Genomic DNA, 26,396 nt, shown 5'->3' with positions numbered 1-26,396 from the left:
ACCACTAACCCGAGACCATACACGGGATGGCGACTCCCGCTTTATAATGGATTTATGCAGACACGAGGGGGCGACCCTCGAATTACACTGCCCCGTCCGGACAATTAGACCTTGCCTCCAGCTGTCCTTTGTTCTCAGGGAAGCTGCTCGTATCCCGGACGAGCCCCCAAATGTTAGGGTCCAGGCTTCCGAGGCTTCCCCAGAGAACAAACTACACAGGCATAGAGATGTAAATTCAAGCAAAGTCTTTATTCAGCTAGCTAGCTGAGGTCCAAGTCAGCCCGATGCAGCGGGTCTCAACAAGGACCCCGAGCACTCAAAGCCAAGGGTTTATATAGCATTTTCAAAACACTTAACTCATAGTAATTTTCCACAGCTGCACATTATTCTTGCAAGACATACATCCTGGGGTTAGGCAGGAGCAAGATAAGACCACTCCTCAATTGTCAGGGAGGTTCTGCACGATAAGCTTGGTATGTAGGATTAGCTGACCAAGGTTAGCTGACTAAAGGCCACAGCTGCCCACCATCTGGTGTTCATGATCAGCTTGTTTTTCAAGGCCTTACCCAGTTCCAGTTTTTCTTTCTAAGTCACATACTCAGAAAATGGCTTCTAGGCCTTTAAGATGGCTATGCTTATGCTAACCTATTTCTATTCTTACAAAGTAGATAATAATAATACAGGATCTGAAGACCAACTATTTGAGTTCTAATTACTCCCTAGCTTTGTAACCTTAGAAAAGTTTTTCATTCTCACATACAAAGTGGGGATAATAATACTACCTATTTCAAAGCATTGTGAGTATTAAGTGAGATATTCCATGTAGGAAGTTCAGCAAGTTTGTTGAACTATGTACTCAGTGCTTTTAGAGGTCTGCATGTCCCTGATTTGATCTCACATCAAAAAAACTGTAGTGAAACAATTGGGTGAAGAGTGATTATTCCTTCATTATGAACACAATAAACCACAATAGAAGAACTCCTGAATCAGGAAATTAAGATTCTCCTATCCAGAATAAATATCCCACTTTCTTAGCTAGGTGACACAGGACCTATCAAATCCCTCTGCACTGAGACAGGGACTGTGGGTTTAGACAGAGTAGGGTGAGGGCCTCCAGAAAAAGCAAGACAAGATAATTAAAGTCAGAGCAATGTAACAATTACAAAGCAACCCCCTACCAAAACTCCATGTTAAACATTAAGAAAAGTCAGAGTCACATTAATTATCTAGAGTCATCTTCAGTGAGATCAGTTAAAGCTCAAAAATCCAGGAGTAACTTGGCCTGGAATGTTTGGATATTCCCCAGATAGGAAAGTATCTCAGTATAGCCCATGTTTTTATTATGTTAATCATGTCATTGTATGCCTAAAGTCCCAGACCTATATGCTGTTTTTCCTCCTTCAGACTGTAGGACCCCAACCTCCCTGAGAAATAAGTTAGCCTAAGAGTGGCCATCTTGAAGCCCAAAAAGCCATTCTGATATATGACTCAGAGGGAACAACTGAAACCAGGTAACTCCTCTGGAAAAACAAGTTAATCAATCATGACTGCTGGCAGCGCTAACCTCTCGGTTAGTTAATCATAAATGCCGACCCTACCTTGCTAAATCACCCTAGCAGTAAGAGAATGATCCTATCTTGCTACACCCCCAGGACGTGGCACCAACCCAGAAATCATAGGTTTGAAAAATTACTGCCTTTGTAGAATTGTTATCTAATCTGTAACCATGGTAATCCTTTAGGGCTGAATGCCTCGCAAATCCTATATAACCCCTTAGTTAGAAGTGCTTGGGGTCCTCGTTGAGACCCGCTGCATCGGGCTGACTTGGACCCCAGCTAGTTGGCTTCTGAATAAATTCCTCTTGCTTGTTGCATCAAGAAACGTCTTTGGTGAGTGATTTGGGGCGGCGCCTTCCTCAGGGGAATCCAACATTTGGGGGCTCATCCGGGATCATGCGTTCACCCCGCTTCACTCCTGAAGTCGCTCTTGGAGGAAGAGGTAAGATTAGTGGCGCCTTGAGTTGTCTGTGTTCTGTCTTCTGTTTTTCAGTGAGACCGGTCAGAATTCTGAAAAGGGGTACCCACTGTCTGGCAGCTGTCCCGATCCTGTAAACGGGTTGAGACTGCGGTCGGTAGACGTACTAGGAGCACCGCAGGCTGCAACCCTGGGGGACGCCTCGGGGAGGTTGGGAGGCCAGGGACGCCTGGTAGCCTCCCGTCTGTTTTTCTGGCAAGGTGAATCTGATGAGATAGGGTTGATTTTCAGGCACCAGGAATATCAACCCTCTGATTCCTTTCGGTTTCTGTTTGAAAATCTGAGAAAAAACAAAAAGCGGCCGCTGTGTGTCTAATCTGTGTGTGTCTCTGTTTTTTGTGTCTTTCATGTGCCTAATAATTGTTATACTGACAATGGGACAGACTCAGACAACCCCCTAAGTGTGTAAATGAATATATCTTTCTACCTCCGGATGGTATTAATGAAATTGATTTAAAGACAAGCGCTTGTGAAAATTGAGTGTTCTAAAACTTCCAGAAAACCTGATAAAAAAGTGTTAAGCATTAATGCTAATTTGAGTTTGCCTGAGGCGGGCATGTCCTGGTAGTTGTCGGCTGCCTGAGTTTACCTAGAGTCATTTGAGTCATGTTATCTGCTAAATCTTTTAAGAATAGAATGCTTAGAAGCTTGGCTTTGTCTAGTGTTCAGTGGGGGTCTTGTGAGTAGGCTAGCATAGTTGTTGCAGGTAGGTGAACTGGATAAGTGTGGCAAGTGAACACCTTTTTAATTGTGTGTTGCAGTGTGTATGCCTACCTGCAGCCTGAGAATCTTTGTAGTAACTTAAGGCCTTAGAGTTTTGTTAAGTTGAGAAGATGTGCTCTGTGTTTTCTGGGTGATTGTGCTGTGAAGCTCATGGTTGCAGAAATTGTAGAATGTGTTCGTAAGTTTGTCAGTCTAGGAAATGTTGGTTTGACAGTTTGCAGTGTCCTGCTTCTCAGTGTTCACTGGAGCTTGAAGTTTCTAATAGTTTTGAGTTCTGGTTAGAACTGCTTAAAGTTATAGGGCATTTCTCTATGCTGGAAGATGTATGTTTTAATGAGAGAAAGTGTAAAGAACGGAACTTCGTTTTGTTGAAAGTAAAAGAAAGTAACTTTGTTCTAAAGTACAGCTATTTATTTAAAGAGAGACAAAGAGAGAAAACAGCCTGGTGCCTTTTGTTGTGGAAGATCCGCTCAGCCTGTTGCTTTGGGGGGAGGGTTAAGATGTTTAGAGATAAAGTGAGATAAACCCAGTCAAGCCGCAGGCAAGCCCAGGCATAATTCTCACCGGCTTATGTGCTTGGGACCATGGGGCAAATGAAGAATAAATTACTATATTCTTACAGATATAGTCGTGCCTAGTAAATTAAAGCAAGTGAGTCTTGATATCAAGTGCACAGCAAAATTAAAATCTCGTTTCCAGTTAAACAGTTTTCTTTAACTGTTAGTCTGCTCTTAATGTTGAAAGATCACAGCAGTTTCTCATGCTTAAAGTCTCAGTGAGTTGCCATGAAATCGTAATGTTAAAGGGACTAAAAGCTAAAGTTTGTTAACAACTGTATAACCTTTATTTGCCTTTGAAATATTTTGTTATTAAAAATGATTGCATGGCCTGAAAAATTGAATTCCTAAGCAGAATAGTAACAAAGTTTTTTTCAGCTGATTAAATGCACTTAGTTAACAAACCAAAATTTATTAAACTGTAGAATCTGGACAAGATTATGTTTCTCCCAGAAAAACAGGTTTCACTGTAAAGGTTTAGATAGACGAACGTGTGACCACTTTTGAGAAAAGTTGTAATAGATTTTTTGAGAACCACCAGGTCTTCTTGTTTAATTTATATGTTGTATGGTTTTAAAAAAAACATGGGGGACTCTCCATATTTTTTAATGCAAATAATCTTAGAGTTTTTAATAGAATTTGCATAGCAGCTTATATCTACTATTAAAGAGTAAAACATTCTTGAAGCTTTCAGGGAAGACCTGTAAACTTAAGCACTTTCTCTGCTTTTTTGTATCTGGTCTTAGACACTTATGCTGAGTTATGTTCTTATTATTTTCACTGTTTGTAAGCTATTGATTATAAGCCAAAGGTCATCATTTCTCAGTCCCTAAATGAAGAAGTAAAATGCCTGATCTCTTTCATCTCAAATCATATTTCTGGTCATATCTGAATATCTGTGTGAAAGAAAGAGACATTTAAATTTGAGATTCTGCTTAAACTTTTAAGTTGAATTTGACTATAGCCATATTCATTCTTTGTATGTATCTCTAACAGGTCTTTTGTATGCCTGGTGATATTATACTCTGCCTTGAGTTTAGACAGTTCTTTCAGCTAAATATGAATTCTTATTGTAGCTTTTTTCCCCTCCTGAAGATGAAAGCAGAAGAATCTACCATCTGCTACCATTCTCTCAAGAATGCTTAGTAACCTAGAATTAGTTTGACTTTCTGTATGTTGTCTTTAAAAATTGACAGCAGCAGTCTCCCCTGCTGCCCCACTTTTTAAGATATCTCGTTTACTGTGCTGAGTATATAGACAATAAATGTGTAATGATAGTTCTAAAAAAATTAAATGCAAAAAGGTGCTTTTACCTCTAGTTAACTCTGATATTTTCCAGAGGGCCCCTGGAACATGTCAGAAGAATTTTTTCTCACTAGAGAAAGTATTTGACTAATTTGGCTTATTTATCTGATATATATATATATTTATTTACCAGGAAAGCACTGTCAAAGAGAATGATGCTAAACTTTGTTACTGAATGTTTTGTATTACAGAAATATCAGAATTTCCTTATGTCAACTGTTTTACAGTAAGCTCTCATCAGATCTTTAACCATTGTCATTTGTAAGTCTTTTGTCATTTATAGTATTATCCCTAAACTGGTAAAGAACTAGATTTCAGCAGAACAGGTATTAGTTACATAAGATTACATAAACTAAAGAAAATGATTTTGCGTCTTTTTGTTTCAAATGTTGCTGGTAAAGTGTTTTAACCTTGTTCTCTTAAACTGACAACAGTTTAGTAAATGACTATCTTTATGAGCAGAATTGAAACATCCTTCTCTCTACTTGATCCCTCCAGAGTTTAAAAACTTTCAGTGACTGTTTTTGTATTCCATGGCAGTATGTTTATTTGCACGAGTTCAATAAGAATCTGCTTTCCTTGTGAGAAGACTACTTAAGAACACTGGTTATACTACCAGGGTTTTGACTGGAATGTCGTACCTGAGAGACATGTGCATAGACTCAGATGTGAACAACTTTAAAGAACTAAGATTGACTTTATAAAGCCAACAAAACCCCTTGGAAGAACTGGCCTGGTACCTTGCTTACAGAGTTCCCAGCAGCCTTACCAGGTGAGTAAATAAGGTCACTTCCTGGCAGGTGCAGAGACCTCGAGAAGAGAAGAATTCATCCAAATCTACAGGTACTGCAGGCAAAGCCTGATGGCAAGTCTGGCTTGGCTGTCTGGCCTCAAGAGGCCTTTAAAAGTTCAATCTGAAATTCCTTACAAAAAGTTCCAGCAAAGCATATTTAAAAGAGCCTGTGTAATCAATTGCTCTTCTTGCTGCACCTGTGCAAATAATCAAGCCAGCTGTTAATTATTTTCTTAACTTAGTTACTTCTAGTAAAAATGAGAGTGATTTTAGAGAGAAGTATCGTTTCAATAATGTAGCCTCCTTCCAGAATAAAAAATCTAACTCCAGATGTTGCTACATAACCTAATAACACAATTTGTTTTATCTTGCCTAGAAGCCACAAAACTGCAAATAGTAATAAAAATGAAACCCAGAATAGAAGCGCCAGCCTTCTGAAGCCCTCTCAACTGACCAGTGATGGAGACCTAGCTGCACCCTTTACTGTGCCCCCTTCTCAGCACGAAGCAGCCAGAGCGGTCATCGCCCCTTTTCCCTAGCAGCAGCTAGAGTCTCTATCTGTAGAAGAAAGAATGAGACCATACCCATAGCCTTCCCTGGTAAAAACAGGTATTTAATCCCTCCTCCCAAGGGATGGTGGGCTTGTAACACTGGAGTGACCCCATGTGTCTCTACTTCTGCCTTCAACTCCTCCCGTGATTTCTGTATCATGGTCCAGTTAGTACCCAGACTAATGTATCATGATGACTTATCATTCGTGGCAGAATTAGAACCTAAACTAAGGTATAAAAGAGAGCCAGTCTCACTCACTCTAGCTAGCTGTATTACTAAGAGTAGGAGTCGCAGCCAGAGTAGGACCAGGGGCAGCTGCAATTATACAAGGAAACCAACATTACGAAGGACTAAGAATAGCTATCGATGAAGATTTGAGAACTATAGAACAGTCTATTTCTAAACTTGAAAAGTCCCTAACCTCTCTCTCTGAAGTAGTGCTGCAAAATAGACGAGGGTTAGATTTACTATTTCTAAAAGAAAGTGGATTGTGTGCAGCTGTAAAGGAAGAGTGCTGCTTCTATGCAGACCATACTGGAGTAGTAAGAGACTCAATGTCTAAATTAAGAGAAAGATTAGATCAGCGAAAGCGAGAACGAGAAGCTAACCAGAGCCTGTTTGAATCCTGGTTTTCTAGATCCCCATGGCTTACAACTCTAATATCCACTTTGGCAGGACCCCTGCTTATTTTAATATTGCTCCTCACCTTAGGTCCCTGCATTTTAAATCGAGTAATAACCTTTATTAGAGAAAGAGTAAGTGCTGTGCAGGTGCTAATGCTGAGACAACAGTATCATACCCTCACACAACAAGAAGAAACCAACATTCCATGATTAGAATGTTCAGAAAAAGAAGTGGGGAATGTAGGACCCCAACCTCCCTGAGAAATAAGTTAGCCTAAGAGTGGCCATCTTGAAGCCCAAAAAGCCATTCTGATATATGACTCAGAGGGAACAACTGAAACCAGGTAACTCCTCTGGAAAAACAAGTTAATCAATCATGACTGCTGGCAGCACTAACCTCTCTAGTTAATCATAAATGCCGACCCTACCTTGCTAAATCACCCTAGCAGTAAGAGAATGATCCTATCTTGCTACACCCCCAGGACGTGGCACCAACCCAGAAATCATAGGTTTGAAAAATTACTGCCTTTGTAGAATTGTTATCTAATCTGTAACCATGGTAATCCTTTAGGGCTGAATGCCTCGCAAATCCTATATAACCCCTTAGTTAGAAGTGCTTGGGGTCCTCGTTGAGACCCGCTGCATCGGGCTGACTTGGACCCCAGCTAGTTGGCTTCTGAATAAATTCCTCTTGCTTGTTACATCAAGAAACGTCTTTGGTGAGTGATTTGGGGCGGCGCCTTCCTCAGGGGAATCCAACAAGACCTAATCAAGTAATTTTCAACCTGGGCAATTAATTTGGCAAGCAAGCCCAGTCATAAACAGCGTAGGAAATGCAAGAAGGATTCCATCTTAAAGATAAGATTGCCTTTTAAAACCCAAGAAGTTAAGAAGTATGGTTCTGAACAAAGTATTTAGTAAACAAACAATAACTCAGTCCACCTTGAGGGCAGGAAAGGCAGTCTTGATTGATATGCTCCCAGATCAAGAAGCTGCTATTCTGGGGAGGAATATTCAGTAAATTTCTTATGTTAATTTTGCAGAATTGCCTGGAGGACTGATGAGAAAAGAGACTTAGTGTCTCAATAAGGATAAACATTCTAAGATCACTTAACAAGTCCACACCCCTAGCCCTTTATGACATTCCTAAAAATCTTCATCTGCCTATAAATCCCCTAGACAATGCACAACTACAGACTCTCTTGTCCCTTCCCAGCATGAACCAGGATCTCTGTCCTCTAAGTAAAAGCCTCGCCCTTGCTCTACTACCTTGAGTGTTTGTGAAGTTCATTCTTTGACTCCATGAACAAGAACCCTGTCATCACCACCACTGTCAAATCATGTCCCTGGATCGTGTTAAAAAGAAAAACACAGGCCCAACATGGGGTCACTTCTCCTAGGCCAAGTCACCAAACTGGGGCTTAATGCCCAACCTAATTGCAGTTTCAGGCTTTCCCAGAAGTGGGATTTTAAACCAATCAATCTATAACATGCTAGTAAAGTAATCTGCATAAGATACTCCCTACTGGTCCTAAAGGAGGGTGATCTTGAAACAATCCCTAATCTCTTGCTAATAACTTTTTGCCCCACCGTCTTGTTCATAAAAATCTTCCATTTTTTACAACTCCTCAGAGCATTTCTCTACTTCCTAGGTGGGATGCTGCCTGATTCATGAATCAGTTAATAAAAGCAATTAGATCTTCAAATTCACTTCATTGAATTTTGTTTTTTAATAATTGAAAATAGCAATCATTCCTCTTGTACATCCTTATTATCTATGCTTCTATAGACTTGGAGATCTTTGAATGTGTCACTCAGTGCTTTGAACTTTTACAACACATACCCTCCAAAATTAAGCCTGTTTCTGTTTCTATAATATTAAACATCATCACTGGGATCTGTTGTTGTAGGTTCCATACCCCCAATTCCCATGTACTGGGATTCAAGATGCAAGACACTATTGAGACTCTCCAGTTTTAATTTTTGCTGTTTCACTGTTTCTACCTTGCTCAGGATTTTGACTGGAGACATACATGGAATACTTGGGCTGTGACATTTGCATCCAGCTAATGCAACTCTATTGTTTATATACAGCCTAAATTGGGACAAATATGGGGAAAGCCATCCAGGATCCCCTTGTTCTGAGTTGCCTTACAATTATACACCACTGTGGGTAAAATTGTAATATTTCCAGAATCTCTTGCCTGGCTTTAGTGCATCTGCATATCAATAGGTGCTTCCAAGAGGTGGAGAGCATTAGTCCATCTACATATCAATAGTTAATTACAAGGGCATGTGAGGGCTTATCTGGATAGGAGAGTTTGTGTAGAACTCTCTCTGTTTCAGTCTGGTCATTAGAGAGACAAGGATGACTGCCTGTAAGAAATAAAAGGGTTTCTTAACTTTATTTCTCCCTCTGACTGATTTTGGTTATAGAGGCATTTTGCCCCGGGATTTTCCCCCTGAAGTTACATCTGGCAGTAGTCAGCAGGACTCGGAGCTTGAAATCTGTATAAATGGGTGTGACCCTTTGGCAGGCTGCCCCTAGGGATGATGGGGAAGCCCCAGTGGCTGCAGTGGTAGAGAGTGAGCTTTATTTTGGAACCACCTATATGTGGGGTTTCCAAATGGGGAGACCCTAGTGGGGAATTAGTCTGGGTAAAGCACCTCCTAGAGGGGTGGGGCCTTCCCCAGAACTGGTGAAGAGTGGGAAGCTGCAGAATTAGTCCTCCATCAAATAGAAGATTGCTTAGAGGCCCTGAGTGGCCATGTAGCAGCTGGTATTGTAGGATATCTTTTCATTGAGATAGTGGAAAGTGTTACTGAGCAGAAAGAGAGAATTATCGAAGAGAGAGAAAGACTTCAGCAGGAAAGAGATACACCTCAGCATCACTTGGAACAGCTGGGTGATGGCCTGTGGGATGCCCTTGAGGAAAACAGACAGTTATTGAGAAGAGGGATCATGCCCTGGAAAATTCCTCAGCAGCGAGGGGGGAGACAGCAGGAGAGTCCATGTTGCAAAAGGTCATGGGGGAAGGGTAGAAAAGAGCAGTGCCTTCAGCTATAGAGATGGGGGAGGAGGTGTCCTTAGAAGAGATGTTGGAGAGGATGAGGGAGTGGGGCCAAGGGCTGATCTGTTGCCGAGGCCACTGCCTGAGGCACTGGCCTCTCCTGTATTAAACGCCTGCCAAGTTGTAATTAAGAAAGTGTAAACACCACAACCGCGAGCTCCTGAGGGGAAGGAGACACCCCTTCCCCAGATTGTGCAGCACACAGTGCTCAGCCCCTATACTCAGGATGAGTGGGTGAACATGAGCATCCGGTATTGGCAGAAATCATCAAAACCTCTGCCTACATGGCTTTTGCATCTCTGAGATATGTGGGTGGAAAGCATTGTTATGTCAGGTTCTGAAATGAGTACACTGGCTCCCCTGATGACTCACCCTTCTCTCTAGCAGCACTGCAAAGTGCCCATTACACCTCAGGGCATCTGGTGCTTCTGGATTGGCTGACAGCAGCCATATGGACAGTTTGGACTAATCAGGGTGATTTACCATACTTACCCACTAGCTGGAAAACATGTTACGGGAGCTCCAACAGGTGTTGTAGGAATTGGGCATCTATAATATCACCTATATATGGATGCCCAGGGCCCTGATGAGGAGTTTTTCACCATAGGAATGAAAAATCTCGTGCTCCATACAGCTCCCCCATCTCTGTCTGGGTCTTTAGTGACTATTCTTGCCCCCCACAGAGGGCAACCCATAAGTGAGGCTACTCATACTTTAGCAGTTCTGGGGGAGGTTGAAACAATAAGAGCCCAGAAGGAAGTACAGGCTATGACTGAAAGGGGAGATGCAAAAGGACCTGTGAAGGTCTTGAGGACCCAGATGTGGGTTGGTTTGATAAAAGCAGGGGTAGTGAAAGAAACACTCAATGGGCAGCCCAATAGGATCTTTTAGAACTGTGGCACCAATTAAAGCCAGAGCAGCAGTTCCAGGTGCTGATGTCCAGGACACAGAAGCTTGAGGCAAAGCAACATCTGTCCTGTGTCCCTGACTTCCTGGGGACTGTACACAGTCTCTACTTGGGACCTTAACCCACACAGGAGGATAATTGGGCATTGTGGTCTGACTGAGAAGGGGGCGAAGGCCAGAGACCTTGTGGGGAACCAGATACCACATGTAGAATTGGCAATTCATTGGTCCCCTGAGAATACAATGTGTTCTGGTGCTGATGGACACAGGAGCTGAATGTTCTTTGATTTATGGCAAGCCTGTGCATTTTGCTGGGACCCCTGCTGTGATAGATGGCTATGGGGTAGGGCAATTAGAGTGAAGAAAACCCAAGTCCCATTGGGGATAGCCATTTATCCCCAAAGGAGTATACTGTGTACATTTCAACCATGCCTGAATATGTTTTGGGGGTGGATATTCTGCAGGGCCTGTGGTTACATACCACTGCAAGTGAGTTCAGACTGAGGGTACATGTGGTGAAGGCAGTTTTAGGGGACATACTAAGCACCCACCTGTAGCTCTGCCTGTACCTAGGTAAGTGACAAATACTAAACAGTATAAATTGCCTTGCGGGCACAAGGAAATTGGAGAAACTCTAGAGGAGTTGGAGAGGGTGGGCATCATAAAGACCACTCATAGTCATTTTAATTCCCCAGTGTAGCTAGTGAAAAAGCCAGGCAGCTTCTGGCATATGACTGTGGACTATAGGGAATTGAACAAAGTCACACCCCCTTTGCATGCTGCTGTCCTCTCCACAGAAGCCCTTATGGACGCACTAAGTCAAGAATTAGGGATGCATAATTATGTTGTAGATCTTGCTAATGCTTTCTCCTCTATTGACATAGTACAGGAAAGTCAGGAACAGTTTGCCTACACGTGGGAAGGCCAGCAGTGGACACTCACTGTTCTTCCACAGGGATACCTCCATAGTTCCACCATTCGTCAGACTTGTAGCCCAGGACTTGGCCACATCAAAGAAGCCACAAACAGTGCGGTTGTATTACTACTTTGATGATATTATGCTCATACCTGATTCTCTTGAAGATTTAGAAAGGGCAATTTGTAGACTGCTGAAATATCTACAGGAGAAAGGATGGGCTATGAACAGCATCAAGGTTCAGGGACCTGGTTTGTTTGTAAAATTCTTGAGGGTTCTCTAATCAGGTAACACTTAAGTTATTCCCAAAGTAGTCATAGACAAGGTCCAGGCTTTCCCCACCCCTACCACTGTGGCAGTATTACAAGAGTTTTTGGGTCTTTTGGGCTACTGAAGAGTGTTTATCCTGCATTTGGCCCAAATTCTGAAGCCCTTATACCGATTGGTATGAAAGGGCATCAGGTGAGACTGGGATGAGACATGTGCAGCTGATTTTACAGCTGCAAGCAAGCAGTTAAGGCTGTGCAGGCCTTAAGTGTAATGGACTCATCAAGGCCCTGTGAGCTGGATATTCATGTAACCAAGGATGGTTATGGATGGGGTCTTTAGCAGCAGCTTGAACGGACACACCAACCCATTGGATTCTGGTCACAACTATGGAAAGGAGCAGAGGTCTGGTATATCTTGATAGAGAAGCAACTGGCTACTGTGTACCACACCTTTCTGGCTATGAAGCCCATCACTGGAACAGCTCCAACCAAGGTAGTAACCACCTATTCCTTTGGGGGGTGGGTATGAGACTGGACTCAAAGGCCGAGTGGTGTGGCACAGATGCCTACAGTGACCAAATGGGGCACATATTTACAGCAGTGTAGCACCCTTTCTACTAGCTTCTATAGTGGAGAGTTACAGCACTTATTGGGGCCAGTGATGCATACCAGTGGAAAGCAGGAAGAAATTGCTTTTGAGCCATCAGTAGCCAAGAGTCCTTATCAGGTGGGAACAACCCCTATACCTGAAGATTCTTGGTATACAGATGGCTCCAATCATAGGCAGCCTCCAAAGTGGAGGGCTGTGGCTTTCCATCCTAAGACTGAGACAATATGGATGGAGGATGGAGAGGGGAAGAGCAGCCAGTGGGCTGAGTTGTGGGCAGTATGGCTCATGATCACCCAGGAGTGCTCCCCTATAGTTGTCTGTACTGACAGCTGGGCTGTCTATTGGAGCTTGACCCTGTGGCTACAGACATGGTACCATGCCAACTGGATGGGTGGTCACTGGACCCTTTGGGGTTGAGTTGTCACAATTTCTATGGGCCTCTGGTCAGACTAAGACAGTTACCGTATAACATGTGACTGGCCATTTGCCTTTGGCATCTCCAGGGAATGATGAAGCAGACACACTGGCCCAGGTGCATTGGCTAGAACAAAAGCCTGCCTCTGATGTAGCCCAATGGTTATATCAGCATTTGTTGTATGTAAGGCAAAAGACAATGTGGGCTGAAGCCCGTCAGTGGGGCTTGTCATTGACCTTTGAAGAAGTCAGCAGAGCCCAGAGTGAGTGCTTGTGTTCTCTAAGAGGGACTTACACTGACTCCCACAGCAACACGGGACAATTGTAAAGGGGCTAATACCCTTTGTCAGGTGTCAGGTAGACTATATAGGTCTTCTGCCCATATCAGAAGGATATCAGTATGCCATGACTTGTATGTATATGGCTACTGTCCTATTTGTTGCTTTTCCTGAGCATCGTGGTAATCAGCAAACCACCAAGAGGGACCTAGGGCATCTCTTTGCAGCCTATGGCTGGCCACATGTGATTGAGTGTGATCAAGGTACCCACTTTACTGGGCATGCATTACAAGGATGGTGCAACAATTAGGAATAGCATGGAAGTTTCATGTACCATATAACACTGCTGCGTGGGAATGGTAGAGAGCTACAATTGATGCCGGGGTTCTTGTTCATGAAGCCGAAGAATGAGCTTCACAAACACTCAAGGTAGGAGAGCAAGGTACAGGCTTTTATTTAGAAATAAAGTGAGAGAATAGAGCTCCTGGTTCACTCCAGGAGGGGACAAGAGAGCCCATGATAATGCGTTGTCTAGGGGTTTTATAGGCAGTGGAGGATTTTTTGAGGACATCAAAAAAAGCCTTAGGAATGTGGACTTGTACCACCTGCCCTGTCCTCAAGGTGGGCTGTGTCATAGTCTGATTGCTAGGGCTGACAGCAGTGTCACGGGTTAGGCTGATACCCTTGCAGAACACTCAAATATTCCAGGCCAAGTTGCTCCTGGCCTTTTGACCTTTAATTGATTTCACTGAAGATGTCTGTATCTTTACCCTAGAGAACTAGTGTGACCTTGACTTTGCATAATGCTTAGCACATAGTTTCAGTAGGGACTTATTTGCCCATTGTTACATTGCTCTGACTGTAAATATTCTTCCATGCTTTTCCCAGGGGCCCTCACCCTACTCTGACTACACCCACTGTCCCTGTCTCACAATGGTGTGTTGAAATCTGGCCTAAAGTCAGACACCAACAGACATGGCTAGTCAGTTTGCTCATGGACAGTGCTGTAGCATTTGAATGAGAAGGCCTGAAAAGGAGCCTTGAGCCCTGTGGATATGCTAACACACCTTGCTGCCTCTCCTATACAACTGTATTTGTAAACCAAACAGGAGTTATTGAAGCCAGGATATGGCCAGCAGAACAACATCCTGATGCCAGCTGCAACTGTGTTAAACCCTGGAGGCACTGTTGGATGGACTTGGCCCTGGACATTTTGATACATGGAACAGCAATGGCTGGCCCCTCTGGCACCTTGGGGAAAAGGACTGGAAGCTGGCTTCATGTGTAGTAAAAGAGTAACAGCAGACTGGCCCACAAAGATCATGGTAGTGTACCCAAAACATCCAGGAGGTAAGAGCATCTTTCCTTTACGTCTAGTGCATGCCTTGTAGCCCTATATATTGACCCATCTGTAACTCCCACGGGGGGGGGGGCATTGAAATTCTGGTATACTAGACCAGGATGAGATCCCATTTCTGCCACTGTTCTATCACAGGACCACTCTCTTGTATGCATCCTACCTGATGGACAAGATTTGCCTATGCTGGTTTCATCAAACATGTATCTTATCACCCACCCATAAGGTCATTTTCTTCTACAGTCCTTGTAGCCTGGATGTGCACTGCCACATGATGATTGCTCTGAAGTCCATACTTGTTCAGCTACTGCCTGCCTATGGAATAGGCGAGCTATGAACTTAATCTGCATAGAACTTTGAATTTAGCTGAATCCTCCTGGTTGAGGATTATCATGATTTTATATTATTAGTCTGATTACAATGCTCTGGTTTTCTCACAGGGCCTTTTGTGGAAGATGGGAAATGTGTAGATTGTAAGACGAGATCTTGAGGGGTGGGCTGTGGTAAAATTGTAATATTTCCAGACTCTCTTGCCTGGCTTTAGTGCATTTGTATATCAATAGGTGTTTCCAAGGGGTGAAGTAGTTCATCTACATATCAATAGGTAATTACAAGAGCATGGGTCAGAGAGGTTGGGTGGAGTTCCCTTTCTCTTCTGCTGCAGCTGGGTCAAGAGGGAGACAGGGATGACTGCATATAAGAAATTAAAGGGTTCTTAACTTTATTTCTCCCTTTAACTGATTTTGGTTTTAGAAGTATTTTGCCCAGGGATTTTCCCCCCAGAGTTACAGCTGCTCAGTTATTCCTTTAATGAGTTGGAACATGATTTTAATTGCACCATGACTCTGACTTCCTAAGTACAGATCTTGGCCCAAGAGTGTTTCTTTTCCAAAGCCAAAACAAGCATTTTGAAACCTTCCTAAGTAAGCCCTCCAGTGGGGAACATTGCTGATAAAACTGATTAGAAACTATTTGGAGGATGGGTAATAGGAAGCCCTGTCCTACCCCAGGACTCCAGGTACTTCATGCTACCTGTGTTTTTTTCTGCTTGTCAAGATTATTGCTTTCCTGGGACCCTTACATATAGCTAACTTTATTGACCTAGGTGCCTTCTAGTTTTTGGCACCTTCCATTCCTAGAAGGAAACCACCTCTTTCCAAACAAACAGGATCCCAGTGAACAGTTGGCACTGTTTGGCTCTATTTTTTTCATTGGAGACAGAAGGATTTCCTGCAGGCACTAGGACAGATTAATAGTATGTATTTAATTGAGAGGAGCGACCTTTGCAGCCTCATCATCATAGGAGACTTTCACCCTTGCAATCTTCACAGAGTTCAGGTCTTACCTCAGTGGATATAGAAAGAGTCTATGAAATGGGCAAAATTCAGAAAACTGTACCTTTAAGATTGGCAGTGGAATGCCACCACTGCTACAGCAAGATAACATCCACAGACACTTATCTAGACTCATCACCAACTGCTCAAAGGTCCCTTGTTAAGCTTCCTGTTAGCTTGGATCACAAACTTGCCCACAGACTGACTCTTAAACTTATCAAACCTCAATTTGTCATCCTTCTCTGTTAATCTGATAGCTAATCCTAGCCAGTTCTCAACTCCATTTTGGCTCCACATCCTGAGTTTCAACATCCTGTCCATGTTTTCCAATAACTCGACCTAAACTTACTTCTACTTTTTGCTTTAAAAACTGACTTGAGAGCTGGTAAAATCTTTAGGTCACTACATATCTGAGGACAGGATAAAAATAAGACCCTGCAATATTTAAGAAATGACCCAGAAGCAGAGGCAGAATCCAAATGATCTTTTACATACCTTCCGGATCTAATAGGGTTTTAGTATTTGTGTGAGTGTGTGTATATTCAAAATATATTTGCAGTAAATATAAAAGTATGCACATGTCTCATTTCTTGTCAAAACTTCCTAGCATACCTATGCAGTCCACTCTGAACTTATGGAATGTTTTGTGTATGTTTTGTCTATTCTTAATTCACTTACAAAATTCATTAAGGCAGGAATCATGGTAACCCACATTTATCTGACTAGTTTTAGCATTTGGAACAATTACTGTACATTTTTCAACATCACATAAGATCTCCATATGGTAATTAACACATACTCACACTGTCCTCCTGGCAATGATTACTTCAATTTCCAAGACATCTTTCTTCCTGGTTCTCTGCTGCACACTCTAAAAAGGCTTCTGTCTCCTTTGATGACTCTTCTTTCCATGCACATCCATTAAATATTATTGTTCTTTAAGGTTTTGTCCTTGGCCTTCATTATTTTATACTTGGATCTCACTTTAGGTGATCCCGTTTATGCTATGGCTTTAACTACCACCAACATACAACTAGCTCCTATACTCAGCCAAGAGTTAACTCCTAAATTCCTGACCTACTAAACTACTATCTGTTGGATATCTCAAATGTGTGTTCCACAAAATACCTAAACAGAGTCAAGGCCAAATCTGAATTCATCATCTTCCTTTTCCATTCCAAACTGATCTTTTTTCAGCCTTTTTTTTTATGAGATAGCAGTCACCATCCATAAACTCAAGCCAGAAACCAGTATATAGATTTTCTTATTTCCAGTCATTCAACACATTCATTTTGTTTTTAGTTTGATGTATATTTTAACAGCTTTTTGAGCTATAATAACATATGATAAACACATATTTGAAAGGTATAGATACATTTTGACATATAGTATAAAGCTGTGCAACCATTATGATAATCAAAATAATAAACATATCTATCATACCCAAAAGTTCCTCATAAACTTTTTAATTCTTCCCTCCCATCCCTCCTCACATCTTATACCTCACAACAAATTTTGATTCTGTCACATATATTACTGTTAGGGGCTCAACAATATCCCCCACCAAATTCATATTTTAAACTTCTAACTCCCAGTGTGGCAGGAAGTAACTGGTGGAGTGGATAGAACAGGACATGCTGTCTTGGTGGTGATCAACCAAGCAAGGGGCTGACATCAGACGTTGTGGTCAGCTGACCAAGTAGAATGCATGAGAAACAACTTCCAAGAACAGCCACCCCAAGAAACAAGCAGGCTTCTGATTTCAGGACAGCCCTAGAAACAAGTCTCAGGCAACCATATGGACGTCCCAGCCCAAACATAACAACAAATCCTGGACAAGCACATGAATTTCCTCCTTTCCAGGGATTATAATCTCTAGAAACTGCATCTCAGATGGCTTCCTCCCATGGGGCCCAACCTGATTAGTGGGAGCGCTCTTCTTTCCACTCCTCATTAAAAGCTGTGCTGGTTGCTCCATACTTGTGTCTGTTGGCTTCATTATTTATCACCTCCTAGACACAATACTGGGAAAAACAGCATCTCAGCTGGTAACATCCTTTGGAGGCTCATCTGGGATCTGACATTGAATGGTGAGTACTGGTTGCAACCAGCATCTTTCTTTTACTATTCTTTTTTTTTTTGTAGATAATTATTTTTTATTGAAGGGTAGTTGACACACAGTATTACATTAGTTTCAGGTGTACAACACAGTGATTCAACATTTATATACATGATAATTCTAGGTACCAGCTATCACCATACCAAGTTGTTACAATATTTTGACTATATTCCTTGTGCTATAAATTACATCCCGGTTACTTATTTACTTTACAATTGGAAGTGTGTACTTCTTTTTTTTTTTGTGAGGGCATCTCTCCTATTTATTGATCAAATGGTTGTTAACAACAATAAAATTCTGTATAGGGGAGTCAATGCTCAATGCACAATCATTAATCCACTCCAAGCCTAATTTTCATCAGTCTCCAATCTTCTGAAGCATAACGAACAAGTTCTTACATGGAGAACAAATTCTTACATAGTGAATAACTTACATGGTGAACAGTACAAAGGCAGTCATCACAGAAACTTTCAGTTTTGATCACGCATTATGAAGAATAAACAATCAGTCCAAATATGAACATTCGTTTGATTCTTATACTTGATTTATATGTGGATACCACATTTCTCTATTTATTATTATTATTTTTAATAAAATGCTGAAGTGGTAGGTAGATGCAAGATAAAGGTAGAAAACATAGTTTAGTGTTGTAAGAGAGTAAATGTAGATGATCAGGTGTGTGCATGTAGACTATGTGTTAATCCAGGCTAGACAAGGGCAATAAAACATCCACGGATGCAGCAGATTTCTCTCAGAACAGGGGGGCAGAGGTTCTAAGCCTCACCTCTGTTGATCCCCAAGTTCTCACCTGATGGCCCCCCTGCGACTGTGCCTGTCTTAGGTTGTTCCTCCCTTGAGGAATCTTACCCGTCTCTGGCTAACCAGTCATCTTCTGGGGCCATACAGGGAAATGTAAAGTTGGTAAGTGAGAGAGAAGCCTTATAGTTTGAAAAGGTAAGTTTTTTACTTCTTTGCATATTTATGCCCTGTGGCTTCTATGCCCAGCATTTGTCTTGAGGTATCTTTACCACTTGGAAGAATTATGATACACGGTAAATTCGATATGAGGCTCAAATTCTATTTAAGGGTTGTAATTAGGAAGGAAGAAGAAAAGCTATAGAAGTAGCAGGCAGAAGAAAACATGGGAAGATTGATTATTTCTTTGACATATCTTCTTGTAGAGTAACATAAGCATGTATAGGTTTTAAACTACTAACTAAATTGCGCACACACATTAACATAATAGGAGTACAGTTACATAACCAAAGCATACCTATAATTACCAGCCATCTCCAGTGAAACCAAGAAAACCAGTTAGGCACCTTAGGCATTTGTGAAAATTTATCTATGATATGGTGGATGTTGTCCAACTGAACTTGAACAGTCTGAGAGAAATCAGACAAATTAAAACAGTCACTTACTGGGGACTGTTCACATCCCATATGTTCTTTTGACAGTAAATAGTCTGCAGTAGTAAGATTTTGGAGTGCTACAATTTGCACTTCTCCTAATTCTTGGTTGAGTTACAACAGTATAGATCCAGTCAAATTTGTTGTTTTACTGTATGCACAGGCCAGCTTATATATCTCCTTCTTCATTCCCATGGCAAGTCCAGGAACTGGTGGGATGAGTGCATCTACACCTGTAGTAGCACATGGATCTTTGTTGGGGTTTTTTGATGATCATCTTCTGGCATGAGTCTTCCCGAGAGTGCTGATGTTGGAATTGATTTTTCATATCATATCTTAGTTCATTTTCGGGGTAGCCAACTTAAGCTTTGATCCTCTGTACAACCAGGTCCCCCCTATAAACCCGTTTACAGTCACTGTCCATCAGCATAGCAAAATGTTGTAGAATCACTACTTGTCTTCTCTGTGTTGTACAGCCTTCCCCTTTCTCCCACACACCCATGCATGCTAATCTTAATACCCCCCTTTTTCTTCTTCCCCCCTTATCCCTCCCTACCCACCCATCCTCCCTAGTCCCTCTCCCTTTGGTACCTGTTAGTCCATTCTTGAGTTCTGTGATTCTGCTGCTGTTTTGTTCCTTCACTTTTTCTTTTGTTCTTATACTCCACAGATGAGTGAAATCATTTGATATTTGTTTTTCTCTGTGTGGCTTATTTCACTGAGCATAATACCCTCTAGCTCCATCCATGTTGTTGCAAATGGTAGGATTTGTTTCCCTCTTATGGCTGAATAATATTCCATTGTGTATATGTACCACATCTTCTTTATCCATTCATCTGCTGATGGACACTTAGGTTGCTTCCTTTTCTTGGTTATTGTAAATAGTGCTGCGATAAACATAGAGGTGCATCTGTCTTTCTCAAACTGGAGTGCTGCATCCTTAGGGTAAATTCCTAAAAGTGGAATTCCTGGGTCAAATGGTAAGTCTATTTTGAGCATTTTGAGAAACCTCCATACTGCTTTCCACAATGGCTGAACTAATTTACATTCCCACCAACAGTGTAGGAGGGTTCCCCTTTCTCCACAATGTCGCCAACATTTGTTGTTGTTTGTCTTTTGGATGGTGGCCATCCTTACTGGTGTGAGGTGATATCTCATTGTGGTTTTAATTTGCATTTCTCTGATAACTAGCGATGTGGAGCATCTTTTCATGTGTCTGTTGGTCACCTGAATTTCTTCTTTGGAGAACTGTCTGTTCAGCTCCTCTGCCCATTTTTTAATTGGATTATTTGCTTTATGTTTGTTGAGGGGCATCAGCTCTTTATATATTTTGGATGTCAACCCTTTATCGGATGTGTCATTTTCAAATATATTCTCCCATACTGTAGGGTTCCTTTTTGTTCTATTGATGGTGTCCTTCGCTGTACAGAAGCTTTTCAGCTTAATGTAGTCCCACTTGTTCATTTTTGCTGTTGTTTTCCTTGCCCAGGGAGATATGTACAAGAAGAGGTCATTCATGTTTATGTTTAAGAGGTTTTTGCCTATGTTTTTTTCCAAGAGTTTAATGGTTTCATGACTTACATTCAGGCCTTTGATCCATTTTGAGTTTTCTTTTGTATATGGGGTTAGACAATGCTCCAGTTTCATTCTCCTACATGAAGCTGTCCAGTTTTGCCAGCACCATCTGTTGAAGAGACTGTTATTTTGCCATTGTATGTCCATGGCTCCTTTATCAAATATTAATTGACCATATATGTCTGGGTTAATGTCTGGATTCTCTAGTCTGTTCCATTGGTCTGTGGCTCTGTTCTTATGCCAGTACCAAATTGTCTTGATTACTATGGCTTTATAGTAGCGTTTGAAGTTGGGGAGTGAGATCCCCCCTACTTTATTCTTCTTTCTCAGGATTGCTTTGGCTATTCGGGGTCTTTGGTGTTTCCATATGAATTTTTGAATTATTTGTTCCAGTTCATTGAAGAATGTTGCTGGTAGTTTCATAGGGATTGCATCAAATCTGTATATTGCTTTGGGCAGGATGGCCATTTTAACGATATTAATTCTTCCTAGCCACGAGCATGGGATGTGTTTCCATCTGTTAGTGTCCCCTTTAATTTCTCTTAAGAGTGACTTGTAGTTTTCAGAGTATAAGTCTTTCACTTCTTTGGTTAGGTTTATTCCTAGGTATTTTATTTTTTTTGATGCAATTGTGAATGGAGTTGTTTTCCTGATATTTTTTCTGTTGGTTCATTGTTAGTGTACAGGAAAGCCACAGATTTCTGTGTGTTGATTTTGTATCCTGTAACTTTGCTGTATTCCGATATCAGTTCTAGTAGTTTTGGGGTGGAGTCTTTAGGGTTTTTTATGTATAGTATCATGTCATCTGCAAATAGTTACAGTTTAACTTCTTCTTTACCAATCTGGATTCCTTGTATTTCTTTGTTTTGTCTAATTGCTGTGGCTAGGACCTACAGTACTATGTTAAATAACAGTGGGGAGAGTGGGCATCCCTGTCTAGTTCCTGATCTCAGAGGAAATTCTTTCAGCTTCTCGCTGTTCAATATAATGCTGGCTGTGGGTTTATCATATATGGCCTTTATTATGTTAAGGTACTTGCCCTCTATTCCCATTTTGCTGAGAGTTTTTATCATGAAAGGATGTTGAACTTTGTCAAATGCTTTTTCAGCATCTATGGAGATGATCATGTGGTTTTTGACTTTCTTTTTGTTGATGTGGTAGATGAGGATGATGGACTTTCGAATGTTGTACCATCCTTGCATCCCTGGGATGAATCCCACTTGATCAAGGTGTATGATCCTTTTGATGTATTTTTGAATTCTGTTTGCTAATATTTTGTTGAGTATTTTTGCATCTACGTTCATCAGGGATATTGGTCTGTAGTTTTCTTTTTTGCTGGCGTCTTTGCCTGGTTTTGGTATTAGGGTGATGTTAGCTTCATAGAATTAGCTTGGGAGTATCCCCTCTTCTTCTATTTTTTGGAAAACTTTAAGGAGAATGGGTATTATGCCTTCCCTGTATGTATGATAAAATTCTGAGGTGAATCCATCTGGCCTGGGGGTTTTGTTCTTTGGTAGTTTTTTATTACCACTTCAATTTCATTGCTGGTAATTGGTCTGTTTAGATTTTCTGTTTCTTTCTGAGTCAGTCTTGGAAGGTTATATTTTTCTAAGAAGTTGTCCATTTCTCCTAGGTTTTCCAGCTTGTTAGCATACAGGTTTACATAGTACTCACTAATAATTCTTTGTATTTCTGTGCGGTCCGTCGTGATTTTTCCTTTCTTGTTTCTGATACTGTTGATTTGCGTTGACTCTCTTTTCCTCTTAATAAGTCTGGCTAGAGGCTTATCTATTTTGTTTATTTTCTCGAAGAACCAGCTCTTGGTTTCATTGATTTTTGCTATTGTTTTATTCTTCTCTATTTTATTTATTTCTTCTCTGATCTTTATTATGTCTCTCCTTCTGCTGACCTTAGGCCTCAGTTGTTCTTCTTTTTCCAATTTCGATAATTGTGACATTAGCCCATTTATTTTGTATTGTTCTTCCTTTTTTAAATATGCCTGGATTGCTATATACTTTCCTCTTAAGACTGCTTTTGCTGTGTCCCACTGTAGTTGGGGCTTAGTGTTGTTGCTGTCTTTTGTTTCCATATATTGCTGGATCTCCATTTTGATTTGGTCATTGATCCATTGATTATTTAGGAGCATGTTGTTAAGCCTCCATGTGTTTGTGAGACTTTTTGCTTTCTTTGTACAGTTTATTTCTAGTTTTTTGCCTTTGTGGTCTGAAAAGTTGGTTGGTAGGATTTCAATCTTTTGGAATTTATTGAGGCTCTTTTTGTGACCTAGTATGTGGTCTATTCTGGAGAATGTTCCATGTGCACTTGAGAAGAATGTGTATCCTGTTGCTTTTGGATGTAGAGTTCTGTAGATGTCTATTAGGTCCATCTGTTCTTGTGTGTTGTTCAGTGCCTCTGCGTCCTTACTTATTTTCTGTCTGGTGGATCTGTCCTTTGGAGTGAGTGGTGTGTTGAAGTCTCCTAGAATGAATGCATTGCATTCTATTTCCTTCTTTAGTTCTGTTAATATTTGTTTCAGGTATATTGGTGCTCCTGTATTGGGTGCATATATATTTATAATGGTTATATCCTCTTGTTGGACTGAGCCCTTTATCATTATGTAATGTCCTTCTTTGTCTTTTGTTACTTTCTTTATTTGAATTCTGTCTTGTCTGATACCAGAATTGGAACACCTGCTTTCTTCTCTTTGTTGTTTGCCTGAAATATCTTTTTCCATCCCTTGACTTTAAGTCTGTGCATGTCTTTGGGTTTGAGTTGAGTCTCTTCTAAGCAGTATATGGATAGATCTTGCTTTTTTATCCATTCTATTACTCTATGTCTTTTGATTGGTGCATTTAGTCCATTTACATTTAGGGTGATTATTGAAAGGTATGTACTTATTGCCATTGCAGGCTTTAAGTTTGTGGGTACCAAAGGTTCAGGGTTCGCTTCTTTACTATCTTACTGTCTAACTTAACTCACTTGTTGAGCTATTATACACGCGGTCTGATGATTATTTCTCTCCCTTCTTATTCCTCCTCCTCCCTTCTTCATATGTTGGGTGTTTTGTTCTGTGTTCTTTTTAGGAGTGCTCCCATCTAGAGCAGTCCCTGTAAGATGCCCTGAAGAGGTGGTTTGTGGGAGGCAAATTCCCTCAACTTTTGCTTGTCTGGGAATTGTTTTATCCCTCCTTCATATTTAAATGATATTCATGCTGGATACAGTAGTCTTGGTTCGAGGCCCTTCTGTTTCATTGCATTAAGTATATCATGCCATTCTCTTCTGGCCTGTAGGGTTTCTGTTGAGAAGTCTGATGATAACCTGATGGATTTTCCTTTGTAGGTAACCTTTTTTTTTCTCTCTGGCTGCCTTTAATACTTTGTCCTTGTCTTTGATCTTTGCCATTTTAATTATTATGTTTCTCGGTGTTGCCCTCCTTGGATCCCTTGTCATGGGAGTTCTGTGTACCTCTGTGGTCTGAGAGGCCATTTGTTCCCCTAGTTTGGGGAAGTTTTCGGCAATTATTTCTTCAAAGACACTTTCTATCCCTTTTTCCCTCTCTTCTTCTTCTGGTATTCCTATAATGCGTATATTTTTCCTTTCAGTTTGGTCACTCAGCTCTCTTAGAATTCTTTCATTCCTGGCGATCCTTTTATCTCTGTTTGCATCAGCTTCTCTGCATTCTTGTTCTCTGTTTTCTAGACCATTAATGGTCTCTTGCATTTTGTCCATTCTGTTTTGAAGTCCTTCTAGAGCTTGTTTTATTTCTGTATTCTCCTTCCTCAGCTCTTGCATATTTCTCTGCATGACCATCAGTATGGTTATGACTTTTGTTTTGAATTCTTTTTCAGGATGACTGGCTAAATATATCTCCCCAGGTTCCTTCTCAGGGGAAGATGTAGCAGATGCCGAAGCTGTCTGGGTTAGTCTTGTCTGGATCATATTTTTTTGCCTTTTCATGTTGGCAGGTGCTATTGACTGTCAGCTGGGAGGGCCAAACTTTTCACTTGCTACTGGCCTTTCTTTACTAGGACAACTGCGACCCCCTAGTGGCTTGTATTGGGTAATTGCATGTAGACTGGGTCTTTGTGTAGGAATTTTCCTTTCTGCCTTTCTGTAGGCGTGTTTTGCCTTAGGCCGTTTCTCTGCTTTCGCAGTGCTGGGATGGGTAATGGACTGGGGGGGGGGGGCTGTTGGGCTGTTTACCTCTGTGAGGGGTCTCAGAGATGTTGCCCAGGGGGTTAGTGTGCCCAGTTTTCCCTGTAATTTCCAGCCACTGGGCTGTGACCTGTGTTGTTTCTGTCTAGCTGTTAAATCCCTGTCCTTTTAAGACTTTCAAAGAGCACTGGTTTTTCTTTGTCAGAGGGGCATCAGCTTTGGCAACCGCTCAGATGTCTTGCTGCCCTATTGCCCTAGTTTCCAGCCCTCCACACATGCACTGTGTCTGCGCTCTGGTGTGGGTGGCTGGGGCTGGGTGTTTAGCAGTCCTGGGCTCTCTCTCCCTCCCTTCGGGAGCTGGGGCTAGGTGTGCTGGGGTCCCACCGGCCGGGGCTTGTATCTTTCCCCTTTCAACAGGCTCTGGGCTCTCACACATGTTGATGTAGTCAGGCTGTTGTCCTGTGTCTTCTGGTCTCTCTTTTAGGATTAGTTTTATTTGTTGTATTTTCAAAAATATGTATGTTTTTGGGAGGAGATTCCCACTGTCCTACTCACGCTGCCATGTTGGCTCCACCTCCTATAGCAACTTTCTTGAGAGTTTTTGTCATGAATGGATGTTGAATTTTGTCAAATGCTTCTATTGCATCTATTGAAATGCTAATATGATTTTTACCCTCCATTTTTTTAGTGTGGTAGATCACATTTATAAACTTGCATATTTAGAACTATTTTTGCATCCCATGGATAATCCCCCCTTGATCCTGATGAATGATCCTTTCAATTCTGAATTCAGTTTGTTTGTGTTTTAATGAGAATTTTGCATTATTTTCATCAGGGATATTGGCCTGTATTTTTCTTTCCATGTAGCATTCTTTTCTGGCTTTGGTATCCCAGTGACGTTGGACTGATAAAATGAGTTTGGGCATGATCCCTCCTCCTCAATTTTTGGAAGAGCTTGAGAGGGATTGGCATTATTTTTTCTTTAAATGTTTGGTAAAATTTCCCAGTAAATCCATCCTGGAATTTTCTTAATTGGGAGATCCTTTTATTATTGATTCAATCTCCTTAGTATTAATTAGTCTGTTCAAATTTTCTATTTCTTCTTATGTCATTCTTGGTAAGTTGTATATTTCTAACAAATTTTCCATTATGTCTGGTATCTAATTTGTTGGTGTACAATTTTTTCATTGTAGCCTCTTAGCATCCTTTGTACTTCTCTGCTATCAATTATAATGAATCCCCTTTCAATTTTGATTTTCTTTATTTGAGTTCTCTTAATTTTTTCCTTAGTGATCCTAGCTAAAGATTTTTTGTTTGTTTATCTTTTCAAAAAACAAACTCTTAGTTTCATTGATCTTTTCTGTTGTCCTTTTTTGGTCTCTATTTCATTTATTTC

At 41.2% G+C, this 26,396-nt stretch overlaps 1 long non-coding RNA gene across 3 annotated transcripts in view; it reads left to right on the top strand.

Moving 5' to 3' along the window:
• The first annotated feature begins 1,412 nt into the window (after positions 1-1,412).
• Positions 1,413-26,396, top strand: part of LOC118969538 (uncharacterized) — a 58,915-nt gene continuing 33,931 nt past the window's right edge. The window contains exons 1-4 of one of the 3 annotated variants that reach the window (XR_012127335.1): positions 1,413-1,998; positions 5,160-5,391; positions 14,161-14,401; positions 17,759-17,832. This is a non-coding gene — a long non-coding RNA (uncharacterized lncRNA). Of the gene's footprint in view, positions 1,999-2,049; positions 2,235-5,159; positions 5,392-5,788; positions 7,291-14,160; positions 14,402-17,758; positions 17,833-26,396 lie in introns of those variants that run through there. The other 2 variants (XR_012127336.1, XR_012127334.1) reach the window with 2 other exon arrangements.

This window comes from Manis javanica, chromosome X (genome assembly GCF_040802235.1).
Source record: "Manis javanica isolate MJ-LG chromosome X, MJ_LKY, whole genome shotgun sequence".
NCBI classification, from domain to species: Eukaryota; Metazoa; Chordata; class Mammalia; order Pholidota; family Manidae; genus Manis; species Manis javanica.
Note: the sequence above shows the minus strand (reverse complement) of the source record. Positions and strands in the feature narration are given on the sequence as shown.